This window comes from Arvicanthis niloticus, chromosome 2 (assembly GCF_011762505.2).
Source record: "Arvicanthis niloticus isolate mArvNil1 chromosome 2, mArvNil1.pat.X, whole genome shotgun sequence".
In the NCBI taxonomy this organism is placed as follows: domain Eukaryota; kingdom Metazoa; phylum Chordata; class Mammalia; order Rodentia; family Muridae; genus Arvicanthis; species Arvicanthis niloticus.
In genome coordinates, this window is record NC_047659.1 from 104,976,037 (window position 1) to 104,994,114 (window position 18,078).

Here is an 18,078-nt window from a genome sequence, read left to right on the forward strand (position 1 = left end):
CTTTGGGCCAGGATGATCTCATCTCAAGATCCTTAATGCAATTACATCTTCAAAGACTCCTTTTGTAAACAAGGTAAAGTGCACAGGTTCCAGGTTTTTATGTGAACCATATGAATAAACCCTGTTCAGTTTCATGTGATGAGCATCTTAGGTTTCTGACCAACTTCTCCTTAACCTTCTTAACAGTTAGAAGGAATAACTTCTCTAAATCCATCTCACCCAATCTAATTGCAGCCCATCGTCAGACCTCTAGATGAAAAGAAGGAACTATTTTATTTGGTCAAGGAGAAAATGAAATTAATGAAAAACTTGTAAACAGATTCATTCAAGAAAAAATATTCATTCAATTTTCTTTCTTTTTGAATATCTGACATTTAACAGGCATCATAAGGTGTCTCTGCAGTGGCAGCTTGTGGCAAAATGAGACAAGAGAATTATGAGTCCAAATCCAGCCTATACTACATGAACAGTTTGTCAAAAAGACACATATCTTGAGAAGAAAATAGTATTTTCTATATCTACACACACACACACACACACACACACCAAACAATTATATAGACAGGTGTATCACTATGAATAAGCAATACATTCACAATTTCATTCATGATTATTTATTTTCAATATAATCATAATAAATAATAAATTCAGATTCTTCTCTTTTCTATGTTTTTTGGGTAGAGCTTTCTTGTTTTTAATTATGTATTGTTTATGAATTTCTGAATTAAGTTTAGGGCTGAGGGTTGGGTTTATGGCTAGGGTTATAGCTATAATTAGATACTTGCTTAGAACTAAAAGAGTTACAATGAGGGTTAAAGCTAGTGTTAGGACCAAGGCTAGAGCTAAAGGAACAACAGAACCACATGGAATTAGGGTTCTGCTTAAGATTAACTCTTGGCCTAAAGCTGGAATCTGAGTTAACTTTCCGCCACAGTCCTCTTAGATGTGGGTGAAATTTAAACCTTGACATTATGTAACTTTAGATTTTATTATTAATGTCATCTGAAACAGAGTTCTCTCTTGTGGAGAATTATATTTGCCTGTAGTGCGTTTATGAAAGCACAAAGAATGAAACTCACTTACTTTCAAACTGAAGTCCAAAGGGAGAGGTGTTTAATTCCGTGACAGGGTATAAATCAGAGTTTTATCTTTCCAGGATAAAACTACATAGAGATGTTCTAGTTAATCTTGTGTGGTACTTTTCAGATATTCTTATACATAAATAATCCCAGTCCATTCTAAAATCCTATTATGCCAGTTGATTTAGGATTTTTATAGAGAGGAGAATATATTGAATAATGCTTTTGCCAAAACAATCTCTTATTATTTATTGGTTCAACAAACCCACCCAAAACTAAGATGAGAATTTGAAGCCAAAAATATCTGTGAGTATATGTTTGACTGAAGCTAATGTCTGTAAAAATATTTAGCAGAAGAGCATATTAGTGAGTGTTCTTTTCATCCTAGAAGCCTTAAAGAATAGAGGTTTTATCTGTGACTTAATAATTAACATTGATTTATAGCAGAGATGGGAAAGTGTATTTCGGTGCAAGAAAATCCAAGGGCAAGTATAAGACACAAATGGATATTTTATGTATAGGAGTAATTGATCAAGTAATAACCATGGTAAAATAGAATGTTTTGTGGTTCTAGGGCACAGGGGTCAGGCGTATTGATTAGTGTGTGGAAGACACTGATAAAGGGGCTTTGAAATCCACTCCAAGTCTGACTAAGTGACAATCAAAATACCTAGTGACTGACACCTTCCCAGTAGAGGATGAACAAAGTTAGCATCATTAATTAAACAGAGGAATTATAATCTGAGAAACAAATATGAGTTTCAAAAAGCTGAAGGGAGTATATAGAGAAAAATGTGTGCATCGATGGATGAGTTCAATTGAAACTGGATGATGAGAGAATTAAAGGGAAAGACTATCAAACACTTGAAAGAAAAATATCTTACCTAATGGGAGTGCTATAGACAGCATGATCAACGGGCACAAGTAGAACCAAAGAAGTAGCGTCCAGTATCAGATAACTATGGATAATACCAACGATTTGACTATTTCAAAGTGACTAGGAGAAATGACTTAAAAATTCCAAAGACAAATAAATATTAATTGCCAACAACATGATAACCATGCATCACACGATTACATCAAATACACCATACTTCCCCAGGCTGTGATAATGAGTTTCAGTTGTCAGCTTGACATAACCTAGAATTTCCTACAAAGAGGGCCTTAATAAAACTGCCAAAACCAAACTGCCAGTGTAATACGTGAGAGATTATTTTGGTTACTCTAGTTCATGCAGGAGGACACAGATTGAAGGTGGGTAGGACCAGTCCCTGAGTTTGAATTATTTCACAGTGGTGAGAGAGCTGAATTTGATGAAGCATAGATACATACATTCCCCCCTGCTCTTAACTGTGGACTTGACAGGACTGGCTGGTTAAATTTCTCACCTTGGCTTCCCTGCACTAATGGACTATAATCCATTACTGTAAACAAAAAACAAATAAAAACTTTTTTCTCCTAAATTTCTTCTTCTTGGGGCATTTAATTATAGCAACAGAAATGAAAGTTGAATATTACAAAATATATAAATTACTCCCAAAATGAATCTGAAGAATCTGAATCACTGGAGATGGAATGGATACTCTCTCTCTCTCTCTCTCTCTCTCTCTCTCTCTCTCTCTCTATATATATATATATATATATATATATATATATATATATATATATATATATCCATGTGGTTTTAATGGATCCCCAAGTTATGTTCTAGAGGCCAAAAGGAAACAAAAACTTCATACAGCATATAAACTAGGCAAGTGGGTGTCCATGACTCATCTTTCTGGCCCAGAATCTATGCTGGATTTGAGTGATGAATGAGTGAAGGGCAACAGGGTAGACCCTTTCTAGTCCTTCCATGCTAAATTGGAAGCAGTACTATTTGTGAGTGTATGAGTGAGTGAACGAGTGTGTATATATGTGTATGAGTGTGTGCATGGGTGGTTATACATACATGTGAGTATGTGCATGCTTGTGAGTGTGTATGCATGTATATTGGTGGATGTAAATGTGCATGTGAGTGTACATGTATAAGTATGTTGGTGTGTATGTGTGCATATGTGCACATGTGCCTGTGTGTGCTCACCCACATACATGTTTAGGATATAGGACAATCTTGGGTGCTGTGCCTCAATTTTCCCTCCTTAATTTTCCCTCTCCAATTGGAGCTCACTAAGTCAACTTCTCTGCCTCCTCAAGTTGCAAGAATGCACTTATCTGTAGCCTTCCCACATCTCCTGCACTGGGATTACAAGCATGACTTGTTATTATATGTTGGTCTGGAAGACTGAACTCAGGTCCACATGCTTGAGCAGTGATGTACAAATTGATATAGCCTTCATACTCAACCACAGTATGTTTCATTTTCTTGTGAACCAAAAAAAGAAAAAAAGAAATATGAAAAGAACATAAATGCTTTGTGCATATTTCATTTGACCAGAGCATCACTGTGAACAAGGCAACATTTACCATGTGTCACAATAGAGGACATTGTTTGCACATTCATCCTGTTGGACCTTTACTACTTAATGTTTTTGATTATAAACATGATAAATGTTCATAGAAACAAATCATCCCACTACAGAAATAAAAATTAAAACAGTCAAGCTGTTCATTTAATTAATTAACTAAATAGAAAAAGTAGCACTGGGGAGGATACAAGATTAATTTTTGCTGTGGGTGAGGGAGGAGGAAGAACATAGCAAAAATATTTAGAGAGAAATTTCTGACTAAATTTATCACCTGTATTCTCTTGAACTTTGAAGACACCATAACTTAGAAATGTGGACCCACCATATAGACCAGAAGAACAGTAATTCAAAGTTTCTTTGATGGTTTGCAAACAGAGACTACGGATACATAGACACATCTGCTTACATCTTTCCACAGCCCAAACTCTGGTTACACAGCATTTAGGGTACAAGTACTCCTGCCTCAGTTTTATGGTCAGGTTAACATACTGATTCTGTATATATGGCAGGAATGGCATTGTGCTTGCCTATGCCCCTCTTATTGTCCCACAGTTGGCATAGACCCCCCCACTAACCTCAGCATCCATTCATCCATGAGATAGATGATTCTTGTCACTTGCTTGTCAAGGGTGAGAGGTGAATAGACCATGTACTCCCTAGTAAAAACGGACCGTCATCGATTGAAACAAAGAGCAGCTATGGGGAATTTCCCCATAGTTTATTCTGAATTTAACTGGAAAATAATTTGAGCCTCTCTTATCATTCAATAATAGTAACATTCACTGTTAAATATTCATATAACGTGAGCACACGTACACACATACACACACACACACACACACACACATATATATATATATATATATATATATATATATATATATATATATGGAAGGAAGAAAGGGTAGGAAGGAAGGAAGAAAGAAAAAAGAAAGAAAGACTATTTATAGCTTACCTTTGCGTTCAAAAGTAAACAAAACAAAAATACATTAATATGAAAGATTGGGAATATAATTTCAAGAAGAAATCAGGCATTTTGGAAAATAAATCCACCACACTGAAATTGACCCATGGTAAATGTAAGATATAAAGACAGAGATGAGAGAAAATTTCCAAAGATATGCATCATTCTCAATTTGAATAGTCCTTGGTGCTATGAAGCCACATCATGCTGTCCCTTTGAGCATGCTCAGCAGGATTTCATGCTGAGACATTTCTTATCATGCATAGTCAGGCCCAAGGTCATGCCCCATAGCCATTCTTCTCTGTTTTAAAAGTAATTTTCACAATTGGGTGTAGTCTGGTGTAGGCTGTTCTTCATTATTCTCTATCTCAAAAGGTCAATCTATAATATGGAAACTCCTGAACCTAAGGAGACACTCAGCCTAGTAATCTAGCTCTGCCCATATTAAACATCCCAAAATATCATTTATTCTTCCAACAGCCAGGGCTCATATTAAGCCCAGGAGAGTTAGAATGTCCTTTAATAAGACTTTTAAATTGCCCTAAATTAAGTCACTGAGACAAAGGCTGCCAAGTCTCAGGGAGATTCTTGCTCTGTAATGCCATTGTCTACAATGAGATAAATCCTTCTACCAAAGCCTAGCCCTCTGAGGGTTTCCTGCTATTTACCAAAATAGAACAGTGGAAGAGCTGGGCTTTGCTCCTTGGAAAGTGGGTATCACTTTGAGAGTAATAATTTGCCCAACTCCTGAGATAAGACATGAACACACAGAACAGGCTAGGAAAATTGGGAAACACCATTAATGACAAGCCAATATGACAAAATATCAGTTTTTTACGGGATTGTTGCTTGGTAGAAAATTAATTGCTTAATGAGCTGGCTAGTTTTTGCCAATTTGGCACAAACCAGAGTCACTAGAGAAGATGGAATCTCAACTGAGAAAATGCCTTCATCAAATAGATGAAATAGTAGAACAGTCTCATGATTAACAAGTGATGGAGACAGTATCAATTCTGGAATGGTGATCTTGGGTGCTGTAAAAAAAAGCAGGCTGAGCAAGCCATGGGAAGCAATCCAATAAGCAGCACCCCTCCACAGCCTTTGCACCAGCACCTACTTCCAGGTTCCTGCTCTTTTTGAGTTCCTGTCCTGACTTTCTTCAGTGATGGGGTATGACCTGTGAGTGTAAAATGAAATAAAACCTTCCCTTCATGACTTGTGTTGTTTTGGGTCATGTTGTTTTATCACAGCAATAGAAACCCTAACTGAGAGACCTGGTATCCAAGCTAACACACAAACCTGTTTGACTGTGGTTCAGAGCCCATGGCTTGAAGATTCAAAAGTTAGTTAAAGAATATAAAAGAGACACTGAAACGTTGGCAGAGTGGTAGAGCTCTTGCTTATCAGTCACAAGGCCCTGGATTAGACCTCCCACCCACAGATCCACCCCCACCCCCACCCTGGACTGAGGAAGAAAACCATGAGTAAAATAACAAGAACAAAGTCCATTTAAAGCAGTGTTTAGTTCTTGCATGAATTTCCTTATCAGAACAAATCAAACTATTAGTTTGATTTAAAGGGATAATAAATGATAGAATTATTGTCAGTCTGAAGAGTACTGGCATAATGATTTTATGGTTTAAAATTTTTGGCCTCATTACAGAAGTTACCTTGAGACCTGTTACCCACTGGGCTATTTAAAAGTTGATAGATTTTGACCTTAGTTTTACACACACACACACACACACACACTTTTCCTCCTCCTCCTCTTCCTCCTCCTCCTCTTCTTCTTCCTCCTCCTTCTTCCTCCTCCTTCTCCTCCTCCTCCTCCTCCTCCTCCTCCTCCTCCTCCTCCTCCTCCTCCTCCTCCTCTTCCTCCTCTTCTCCCCTTCTTCAAGACCTTGACAAGTGCCTAGACCTTTGGTATGAATACAGAGACAACTTAATAGCCTTCCATAGATTACAGTAGTAGGTAACAAAATTCACACATAACAGACAATTTGCAGTATAAAAAATACTCAGTCCAGAATCTATCTCTCATAAGAACGTGAGTCTAGAAGCTGAAGAAGAATCTCATCTGTCTTTCATATCTGGTGGAGTGTTACACACACATCAGATTTCAATAATCTGCTGCACTGTATGTTCTATGAAATTAGGTTCATTTGTGATTATGCCTGTCTTGGCACACAGTGGGATTTATTAAACATGAAATGTATCAAGTAATTGAATGAACCAATGGGTTTTTATTTATTTCTTAAATTTTAATTGTGTATTTGTTTATGTATGTATGTGTGGACAGATATGGGCACCTGTGTCTAAAGACTAGACATTGACATTGGGTGTCATTAGTCTCATTTTTCATATTTCTCATTGTTTTCACAACTTATTTTTAAAATAAAAATAGTGATTTTACTGTAACTTTTTTGTATTTTTCTTTTTATTTAAAATAGATTTTTTTTCATGAAATATATTATGATTACAGTTTCCCTTTACTTAACTCCTACCATCCTTCCCTGCAAACTTGGGAGTGCAAACATGTACAACCACTTTGTAAATCAATTTGGCAGCTTCTCAGAAAACTGGTAATAGTTCTACCTCAAGACCCAGCTATACCACTCCTTGGCATCTACCCAAAGATGTTCCATAATCCCAGAGAGACATTTGCTCAACTGTGTTAAGAGCAGCTTTATTTGTGATAGCCAGAAACTGGAAACAACCTATATGTCCCTCAACTAAAGAATGGGTAAAGAAATGTGGTATCTCTATACAATGGAATACTATTCAGTTATTGAAAACAAAGACATTATGCATTGTCCAGGCGAATTCATGGAACTTGAGAATATCACCCTGAGTGAGGTAGCCTACCTAGTCCCAAAAGGACATGCACAGTATGTACTCATATGTGGATATTAGCCATAAAATACAGATACCATGTTGCACTCCACAGACCCAAAGAAGCCAAACAAGAAGGAAGGCACAAGTGAGGATGCTTGAATATCACTTAGAAGGGAGAAGAAAATAGTCGTAAGAGTCACATGGAGGGAGGGAAACAGAAGGGGGAGGGGAATAGTGGGTTCAGGATCAGTTGTGGGGAGGGACATGAGTGAGGGCCAGATGGCCATGAGAATGAATGGAAATCTGCAACTGACAGGTGTGGTGAGGTGGGGGGAGCATCTCTACTATGTGACAGAGACCTAAGACTATTCAGGTGCCCAAAAATCAATGGGGAGGGGGGAGCTTAGGTATGACTCACAGCATTAGGGATGTGGAACCTGTAGAGGCTACCTCCTGTAGCCAGGCAGGTCTCCCAGTGGAATGGTAGAGACACCAACTCACCTACAAAACTTTCAACCCAAAATTTACCCTGTCTACAAGAAATACAGGCACAGGGGTGGAGCAGAGACTGGGGGAATGGACAACCAATAATCAGCCCAACTTGAGACCCCTGCAATGGTCAAACACCAATCCCTGACACGATTAATCACTATTAATGATACTTTGTTATGCTTGCAGACAGGAGTCTAGCATGGCTGTCTTCTGAGAGGCTCCTCCCAGCAACTGACTCAGACAGATGCAGACACCTACAACCAAATAACTGGACAGAGCTTGGTGACACTCATGGAATAATAGTAGGAAGGATTGCAGGCCCCAAAGACAATTGAAACTCCACAGGAAGATCAATAGTCAGCTAACCTGAACCCGTGGAGCCCTCAGTCTGAACCACCAACCAAAGAACATACATGGGCTGAACCTAGGACTCCCTAAACATACGTAGCAGACGTGTACCTTGGTCTTCATGTGGGTCCCAAATAACTGGCCTGGGGGCTATCAAAAAATCTGTTTCCTGTCTGTGGGATATGTTCTTATAGCTGGGCTGCCTTATCTGTCCTCACTGAGAAAGCAAGTGCCTAGCACTACAGTGGCTTAAAATGCCTAGCCTTGCAGAGGTTCGAAGTGCCAGGGTGGCAGGATACCCCACCCACTAAGAGGAGAAAGGGAGGGAGGGGGATGGGAAAAGGATTGTGGAAGGGAGTGAATGGGAGAGGAACAGTAAGTGAAATGTAAAATGAATAAGTTAAGTTAAATTTAAAAAAAAGAAAAGAGGTTTTTTTTCATGAAATATATTCTGACTGCAGTTTCCTCGCCCCCTAACTCCTCCCAGATCCTTCACATCTCCTTGCCCATTCCAATTCACAATCTTTCTCTCATTAGAAAATACACCAACATATAAAGAGTAATAATAAAAATAGCAAAAAACAAACCACAATAGTATAAAGCAAACAGTAAGAAAAAGTACAAGAAACACACATTTGAACACATAGAAATCTCAAAAAAAAAAAAAAACCCCAACATTGGAAACCATATATGTATGTATATATATATATATATATATATATATATATATATATATATATATACATGAGAGAGAGTCAGAGAGACAGAGAGACACAGAGAGAGAACCTATGAGCTAAAAAGGAAGTGGTGGATCTGATTCCTAAAACATATTTTGCACCTTTTATATGATGAATTGAAGATGAGTTGAGTCAACACAGAAATAGTGAGATATTGTCATGATATTAGCTCAGATGAAATAGGTAGAGTTTGCCACTATCCAGTGTTTCTCATCTGCCTTCTATTCACTCTCCTTTGGACACTCTATAAGATTATTTCTATCCTCTTTGTCCACTATACTTTACAAGTAGACTCATCTCTCCATGCCCACTCATTTCCCTATAGCTCACTTAAGCAGAAATATTTGTCTGCTCCTTGCTAATTAATGTCAAACTCTATGTCTAATATCAGTGGCGATGACTCCCAACATGGCCCAGTAGAGTGTGCAGAAGAGTAGCAGGCCCCATGGCGCAGGACTTCTAACCACTACATAACTACTTTTCTTATCCGAGAATTAAGCTAGTTAAATACCGTAGGAACCATCCTCACTTAGAATTTTTTTTTTTAACATTATCTCTGATGATGCTATTTGCATTCCTAAGCCAGTATATCTCAAACATTAATGTCTGTCAACTCACAATTCAATGGGAATACAGAACTGGAATGGAACTATAAAGTCTACACCCCAATTCTCTAACAACACTTTGGTCCTGATGCTTCGATATGCTTCAAGAAGCAATTCCTTGAACTGTAGCCATGTAGTAAAGGATTCTGTTGGTAAAACATTCTGCTCTTTCAAATTCAGTTGATTCTGTTCATCAACTAGGCATGCCCACTTGTCTGTATTGCCCTGTCAGAATTGGTCTCATTTTTTTTTTTTCTGGAACCCTGCTGATTCTAGCTAAAACAGTGCAACTTCTTTCCTAATCCAGTACATACCCACAGGTCATCCGTATGTTTTTGTTACCTCTTACGGAATCAAGGACACCTAGTTTTGTAGTTACTTTCTATGTGTTTTTTTTTTTTAATTTTTATTTTTTATTGGATATTTTATTTACATTTCAGATGTTATCCACTTACCCCATCTCTTCCCCCCCACACACACACCGAGGAACCCCCTATCCCCTCCTCACTCCTCCTGCTTTTATGAGGATGTGTTACCACATACCTCCCCACTCCCACCTCCCCACCCTCGAATTCTCCTCCCCACCTCAACTCGGTGTTCAGCCTTCATGGGACCAAGGATCTCCTCTCCCACCTATGCCCAACAAGGCCATCCTCCCCTACATATACAGCTGGAGCCATGGGCCCTCCCTATGTGCTCCCAGGCTGGTGGTTTAGACCCTGGGAGCTCTGGTTGGTTGGTATTGTTTGCTCTCCTCATGGGGCCACAAACCTTTTCAGCTCCTTCAGTCTTCTCTCTAACTCCTCCCTTGGGAACCCCATGATCAGTTCAATGGTTAGCTGTGAGCATCTGCCTCTGAATATGTCTGACTCTTTCAGACTTCTAAGGAGACAGCTATATCAGGCTCCTGTCAGCATGCACTTCCTGACATCCACATCAGCGTCTACCTTTGGTGACTGCACATGGTTTTATATATTACCTTTTTCTGGTTTTAAGGATCTATGGGAAACAAATGGTAGTGGCTACTTTTAAATATAGAGAAAAAGGAAAAACATTTCAGAAGACGGGGATGAGGTAAGACAGCCTAGAAAGTAGTACAGAAACCAAAATGAGTAATCCGACCTTTACACTTTACACGGTTTCTTTTATTACCCCTGGCAAGAATTATAACAATGCATGGCTATATCATCAGAACACAATACCTGACACATTGCTAGATTTCCATCTTTGTTTACATTTGGCAATACACACACACCATGCTTAACATTAAAGTATTAGAAGAAAGTCCAGATAAAATGGTCTTCTTTCATCCAGAATTTAATCAGGTAGGAGATACCTAAAGCAGGGATAAAAGTGGGCTGTTTGGGAGAATAAATGTCTTCATTCAACCTACAGAAATGGAAATTTATCTTATTCACTCTCATGCCCCAGACATTTTTATTTCTTGAGACATAAGTCTAGCACCATATTCAAATGCCCCTTCAGATCACTGGGTCCTGGCCTCTTTTATCTGGCACATTTATAAAAACAATACACCATGCTATTTATTTTTAACATGGTTCCAGATATATCTAAGAAAATAAAATACTACTCATTGATCAGGTCAACCTATATTTTGCAAACCATGCAAAATACATTGTACCTGGATCTTATCTTTACTCCATGTGTTGTATCTTTTGTAATGTACCTTGTTTCTTGGAAGTATATGGACACTCCAATGCATGGTTTAAACAATAACATACATCCTTGTATCTAACTCAAATCATTAAAGGTCAGAAATTTCATGCCACATCTGTAATTTGCCAAGTTTACTTGCATTGCCAAATACCTCATAGCTTAGGTTCTTTCTCTTCCAGCCTTGTCTGTTTTATCATTATATTTGTCTCCCCAAATTCCAGTTTCTTCCTTGTGACTTCTACAACCAGAAACACTCATCTGCATCCAGCTTCTGGGTGCATAATGTTGAAAACTTCAAGTCTGACATGGATGTGTATAAAACACCCTGCAGCTTGTACTCAGTTTGTACAGAGAGTGTTCTAAGATACATACGATTTATTTATATATTTACTTGGGATCTCTTAGTGTCCACCTATGTGTTCATTACATTCTTAAATCAGCATTCTATCTACTTCTGTGACAAAGCGATCTCCCAATCTGGAGCTGTTGCTCTAACAACTCCTGTGGAATGATGGCAATGTCCACTCTAATTCAGTAAGCACTTTCATATGCTCTTTTGCTTATTATTTGGATCTAAGATAGTGTTGCTTTAAGAAACTTGGAATGAAGCAAATATGTTCTTCAGTGGAACTGAGTGATTGCATGTCTGTGGATCCCACACTGAATAAGTACATGATCTGAGAGAATAAAGACTTTGGGAGCTAGACTGGAAACTCCCTGTGAAGGAAGGGCACTATGCTGCAAACTCCTTTGCACTTTCCCCAAATCATGTTCTTTTAAAACATTACTCCTGCAATGATCCTGAGGTCAGCGGAGTAGGAAATACTGTGTCCAATCATCTTGTCTCTACCTGAATTCCTATACTTTGCCCAGAGTTCACAAGATTGAACACAAAAGAACAGGGAAAAAAAGCCAATTCTCCATGTGCTAAGCTGGAGCCTTTCCTCCTGTCTCAGATTTTAGGATACAAAGAAGTTAGAAAGAAGCTAATGGCATGGTAATTGGTGACACATACTAAGCAATATTTCTGAAGTGACTAAATGCTGGGGAAGAAATCTGGTTATCATAGATGATGAGATAATTGTATAAATTAATGTCTGTAGTCATCTAAATGAGACCTGCTTTCCAGAGGCTCAATGATGGGAACCCTTATTCCCCAGTTTGTGCTGTTTGTAATGTTTTGGAAGTTATAGCTTTGCTGGAAGAAGTACACATTTGAGGTGAGATTTGAGAGTTTAGAGAACTCACTCGATTTCCAGTTTGCTTCCTCTGCTTTCAGTATGTGGCTGAAGATGTGGTCTCCCAGCTTCCTGCTCTGCTCTCCTACTCCCATGCCTCCCACATTACTAGGAACTCTCCTGAAACCATAAACCCAACTGGAAATCTTTTCCTTCCACAAGTTGCCCTTGTCATTGTGTTTTACCACAAAAGAAAGATAACTAATACAGAGTATGCATTGACTGGGAACTCACAGAAGACAAAGAAGAAAGAGAAATCAGCAGAATCATAGAGTCACTCAGTGTCTTGAAACTTCAATGAATCTCTTTAAATGTATTCAGTGTCTCAGAAACCTTAACACTATGCTGAAAATGACATCTCAGAACCTATAGTTAAGAAAACCTTCAGATTTTGTTGCTTCAATTAAGTTATTTTTAACTGTTTCCTGAAATGCTATTAATCACATTGGTACCATAACCAAATATACAAAAACACACAGGAGATGATACAGCAAAGAACTTAGGATCACAGACTTGTATGTTTGTTTCCTGAAATTGTATGGAATCTTTCTCATTATAGCATTTCTGGCTCATGAAAACAGGCTAGTATTAGTTTGAAACAAGTTAATGCACACCAACTCTTATAGTTTTTGATACATGTTATTGGTTCTATTTAACTTTGTGTTACTGTGCAAAAACACCCACAAAATGAAATTTATGAAAGAAATGGTTTATTCAGCTTATAGATTACAGTCCTTCATTATGAGAATAATGCAAAAACTCAAGAAAAGAATCTAAAGTTAGGAGCTGAAAGCAGAGGCCATTGAAAAATGGCTCACTGGCTTGCTTTTTCTGGCTTGCCTGTTTTCTTCCTGTTTCTGTTGCTCCTGCTCCTGCTCCTCCTGCTCCATGCTCCTGCTCCTGCTCCTGCTCCTGCTCCTCTCCTGCTCCTGCTCCTGCTCCTGCTCCTGCTCCTGCTCCTGCTCCTGCTCCTGCTCCTGCTCCTGCTCCTGCTCCTGCTCCTGCTCCTGCTCCTGCTCCTGCTCCTGCTCCTGCTCCTGCTCCTGCTCCTGCTCCTGCTCCTGCTCCTGCTCCTGCTCCTGCTCCTGCTCCTGCTCCTGCTCCTGCTCCTGCTCCTGCTCCTGCTCCTGCTCCTGCTCCTGCTCCTGCTCCTGCTCCTGCTCCTGCTCCTGCTCCTGCTCCTGCTCCTGCTCCTGCTCCTGCTCCTGTTCCTCCTTCCCCTCTTCTTCCCCCTCCTCCCCTCCCCTTCTCCATCCTCTCCCTCCTCCCCCTCCCCATTCCTCCACTACCTCCTCCTCTTCTTCCTCCTCTTCCTCCTCCTCCTTCTTCTCTTTCTCCTCCTCTTTCTCCTCTTCCTGCTTCTCTCTCCCCTCCTTTTCCTTTTCCTCCTTTTTGTCCTTCTTGTCTTTTTTATCCTCATCTTTCTTTATATCTTTCTTTCTACTCATTTTTCCTTTTAATAACAATAGATTCTTTTTTAATACTATATATCCTGATTATAGTCTCTTCTCCCTCTACTTTTCAATTCCTACCCACCTTTCCCCATCCTCCCCAAATCCATTCCCTTTCTGTCTCTCATTAGAAAAGGACAGGCTTCTATGAAATAACGACCAAATGTGACAAAATGAAATATAATAAGATCTGGGACAATTCTTTAATTAAGTAGGCTCTCAGTCACAATTGAGGCTACACCTTCCCCAATGACCTCTTCTGGCTACTTCATGGGCTCCAACACTGCTACATGGTGTCCATTTTCAGCTTCTTTTGTTGACCTTTTTAATCTTGAGGTTTTCACTGCAGCTGGGCTACTTTTTCTTCTGGCCTTTCTCCAAGTTCATTCCAACCTTGACATTTGTGGGAGATTCTTACATATTACCAAGTTAGTTGCCAGCTTATTGTGCAGTCTTGGCCTCTAACGAACCACATCTTCTACGTGCTGACTCTGAGGAAATACTATCCAGAAGATTTCTCTTCAATGATGCTGGTCACTTATTAATTACAGCTGAGTTCTGTATAACCAGCATTGATTGTCTTAGTAAAATACAGGTTTCACTTCCACAGATTCACATAAGTAGCACCAATAGTCTTTGCTTCCCTCTGAAATGTCATGAGCAAGGCCTCCATTGTCTGAGTATCTTTTAACATCCATGTCATGTAAGCTCAAGCAAGCCAAGACAGGAACTTAAGGCAGGAACCTAGAGGTGAGAACTGAGCCAAAGTCCACAAAAGAGCACTGCTTACTGGCTTGCTTTGTTCGGCCTATTCAGCTACCTCTCTTAAGTACAAACCAGGACCACCCACCCAAAGATGGCTCTATGTAAAGTAATCTGCACCCTTCTACATCAACTAACAATTGGGAAAGTGGTCCACAGCAATGTCTATAGGTTCAATTAGATGGTGGCAATGCCTGAATGTATGGTCTTTCTCCCCAGGTAGGTCAAGCTGACAATTGAGACCAGCCATGACTCTCTCTGTCTCTGTCTCTCTGTGTCTCTCTCTGTCTCTCTGTCTCTGACTCTCTCTGTCTCTGTCTCTCTCTCCAAACACACACACACACACACACACACACACACACACACATCAGTATATCCTTGAGTTCATTCTGTGTGCTTCTGGGACTCACTGTTATCCACTCTGTATAATAAAACTAGGGGAAGAAAGGTAGACTGCAGTAGACTCATCCCTTCAGACTGCATAGTCAGAGCTTTGTCTGATAAATAGCATTGGGACTCAGCCATAATCCTCTTTGCTTGTTTCTTCTCCACAGGAACCAAGAAGCAAGGTCTAGTCTAATTTCAAGGAGAATTAAACCTTGAAGTGTGCTGAGAAAAGAAAGAGCATTTACCACCACTACTGATTATAAATAGTAGTTTCTTTCAAGGACACTTTTCAAAAGGGAAGAGAGGAATAATGAAGGGGGAGGAAGAAGGAAGGAGGAAGGGAGATCAAGCAGATTTTGAGGAGTAGCAGGGGTGTCTTGAGAAAACATCAGTGAGACTGTTTAAATTGTAGTTATTGATGATCCTGGCAGCTTGCTCAAAGATGTACTGTCTAAGACCAGCTGACCTCTTTCATTGGCTGCAAGAAAAGAACTGTAATAACAACAAAATTATTAAAGCAAGATCTACTACTACCAGATTGTCTAAAATGCCCCCTCTCTACTCTCTCCCTTTTGATCTTTTCCACCATTATTCATTGATAATCATCTTGTAACTGTGTTTCATTGCAAAGATGTGAGAAGGCAGAGAATTCTGTTTCTGAGTTCTGTGCCCTTGCGTTCTACAGAGGTCAAGGATACTGCAAAAGCCACACACCTGGCAACACAGGGACATATATTTAAGTCCAGGCAGTCCTACATGCCTCAGGAAATGCTCCCCAGGGTTATGATATTATGTACCTATAGTACCAGTATATCATTATTGAGACTATAAAAGAAAAAAATCCTGTGTGAGAAAAAAAGTGGCAATGATTATTCACTGTAACACACACACACACTCACATGTTTATACACATAGGCACACAATTAAGTGTGTATACACATACATTCTATCTATCTATCTATCTCTGTCTCTCTCTGTCTCTATCTCTATCTCTATCTATCTTTATCTCTCTATCTCTCACACTTGCAAAATCCTGGCCCGTCTGATACTCCATTTCAAGAATTCCTGTAATGTTCATCCCAGTGAGATTCTGCAAAGATACATTGTTATGAAGAATAAATTGTGATGACTTAGTTCCAATGTGAGTAGAAGTGACCCTAAAAGGTAGAGAAAAAAGGATTATCTACAGCTGAAATGAAGGTAAAATAGGTCACATATACCTTCAACAATAGGAAGTCTCAACAAGCTACTCTAGAGAAGAAGACATATTCCTCATTTTGACTGCCCTTCTGTAAATGTCCCCGTTCTTGTCCTTAGCCAACTTACAAAGCCTCTCCAGCATCTTACACTGCCTACAACTCCGTTGTTTGTGGTGAACTGTGCAGTCATCCATCTATGTGAACCTGGTGCATGTTACTTCAAATCCTCTAATGACAGCAGCAGAGTACCTCAGATGATAGCCGTATTCTCCAGTTCTTAAAATACTGCCTACACTTGATAAATATTTATAGACAATAGAAACCCGAGGCCCGTGCTCAGTGGTCTTCTCGCTAATTGAGTAACTCATCCCATATTTTCTTCGACATAAACAAAGACAAGTCAGCAGGAACCAACCAGAAATATGTGGCCAAATCTATTTGATGGCAGAAGTTGTTCTTTGCAAATGGAAAATAGTCTTGAATTTCTGCTACTTATCTTTTCCATTCTCCATATGTGCCAATTATTTCTTCCATTCACATACATATTCTTAGTGACCTCCAAATGGATGTCAGGAAACATTCCACAGAAGAAAAAATTGCCAAGAGCCTTCCAGGTGCTGCAGGGTGGGGGTGGGAGGTGCCTTAAAACTTAGAGACTAACAGAGGACTGCCTTCATCTTTACTCACTGGGCTCCTACCCAGGCAATGCCTAATACTAAGATTCAGTCAGAAAACTTTGCTGCACTTATCCTGGACATTTGCAGTCACGCATGTGCTTTGAGGCACACACCCCAGCTCCATGGGTAGATCAATCTCTGAGACATCTTCAATCACAATGGTAGCTCTCTCTGAAACAAAAAATGATCTTAGTGAATCTGGTGGGACTCTGCTGAGCTAAAATTTGAGAGTAAGACTTCTTCTTTAAAAAATAGAGAAAATAAAGCAAGTCCATTTAGATGGTAGCAGCTGAAAATAGAATTCACAACACATTTCATTTGGCTCTCATCAAAGCCTTGATTTGATGGTTGATGAGCCCAAAATCTGGTGGATCGAGTGGATCCCTCTGGTATTAATTTTGTTCCTATGTTTGTTGAAATCTTCTTTAAATAGCAAGTCTCTTATATCTGTAATGTTTAGATTTCTATTGCCCAGCAACTCACTGGTAGTTCCCTATGCCCACATCCTTTTGGATATCAAGAATATTTACTGTCATCTTTTAGACTAACCTAAGAAATTACATTAAAATATTAATGTAGATTTACATTTACAACTTTGGATTTTAGTGTCTGCAAGAAGTCTTGGAACCATTCCTCCATCAACAGAAAAATGACTCTCTATTTCTCTCTCCCTCTCCCTCTTCCCCTCCTTCCCTCCCTCTCTCCCCTCTCTCTGTTTCTCTCTATCTCTCTCTGTGTGTATGTGTGTGTTTGTGTGTTTAGACAATCACTTTAATCTGAGCATTGCCATTTTCAATATGGATGCTTAGACTACATTTTTAAACTCTTTCTTTCTTTCTATTACTGATCTATGAAAAGCTAGAGAAAAGATAGCAACATGTTTGTGTACAAGAGATGAAGTGTGGAAGAGACGAGTGCATGTGAAGAAGTCAAACTATGTGCTGGCATCACAGCACCCTGGAAATTTTCCCTACTGCTTTCTGGACACATTCTAATGCAGAACATTCTTCTGGTTTTCACATACTGGTTTCACCACCTGCCTGTGCAATTGCTTTGGTTTTAACTTTGCGCACTTCATCCCTAATCTAGACCTGGCACCTGCAGAAGAAAATACCAGAGGCTAAAATAGAGCAAACAGGGCCACAAAACGGTGTGATAT

General features: G+C 39.4%; 1 long non-coding RNA gene across 1 annotated transcript in view; it reads right to left on the bottom strand.

Annotated features, from left to right (window-relative positions):
• LOC143441440 (uncharacterized) overlaps positions 1-18,078 on the bottom strand; it is a 60,145-nt gene that overhangs the window by 14,944 nt on the left and 27,123 nt on the right. The window lies entirely within an intron of this gene.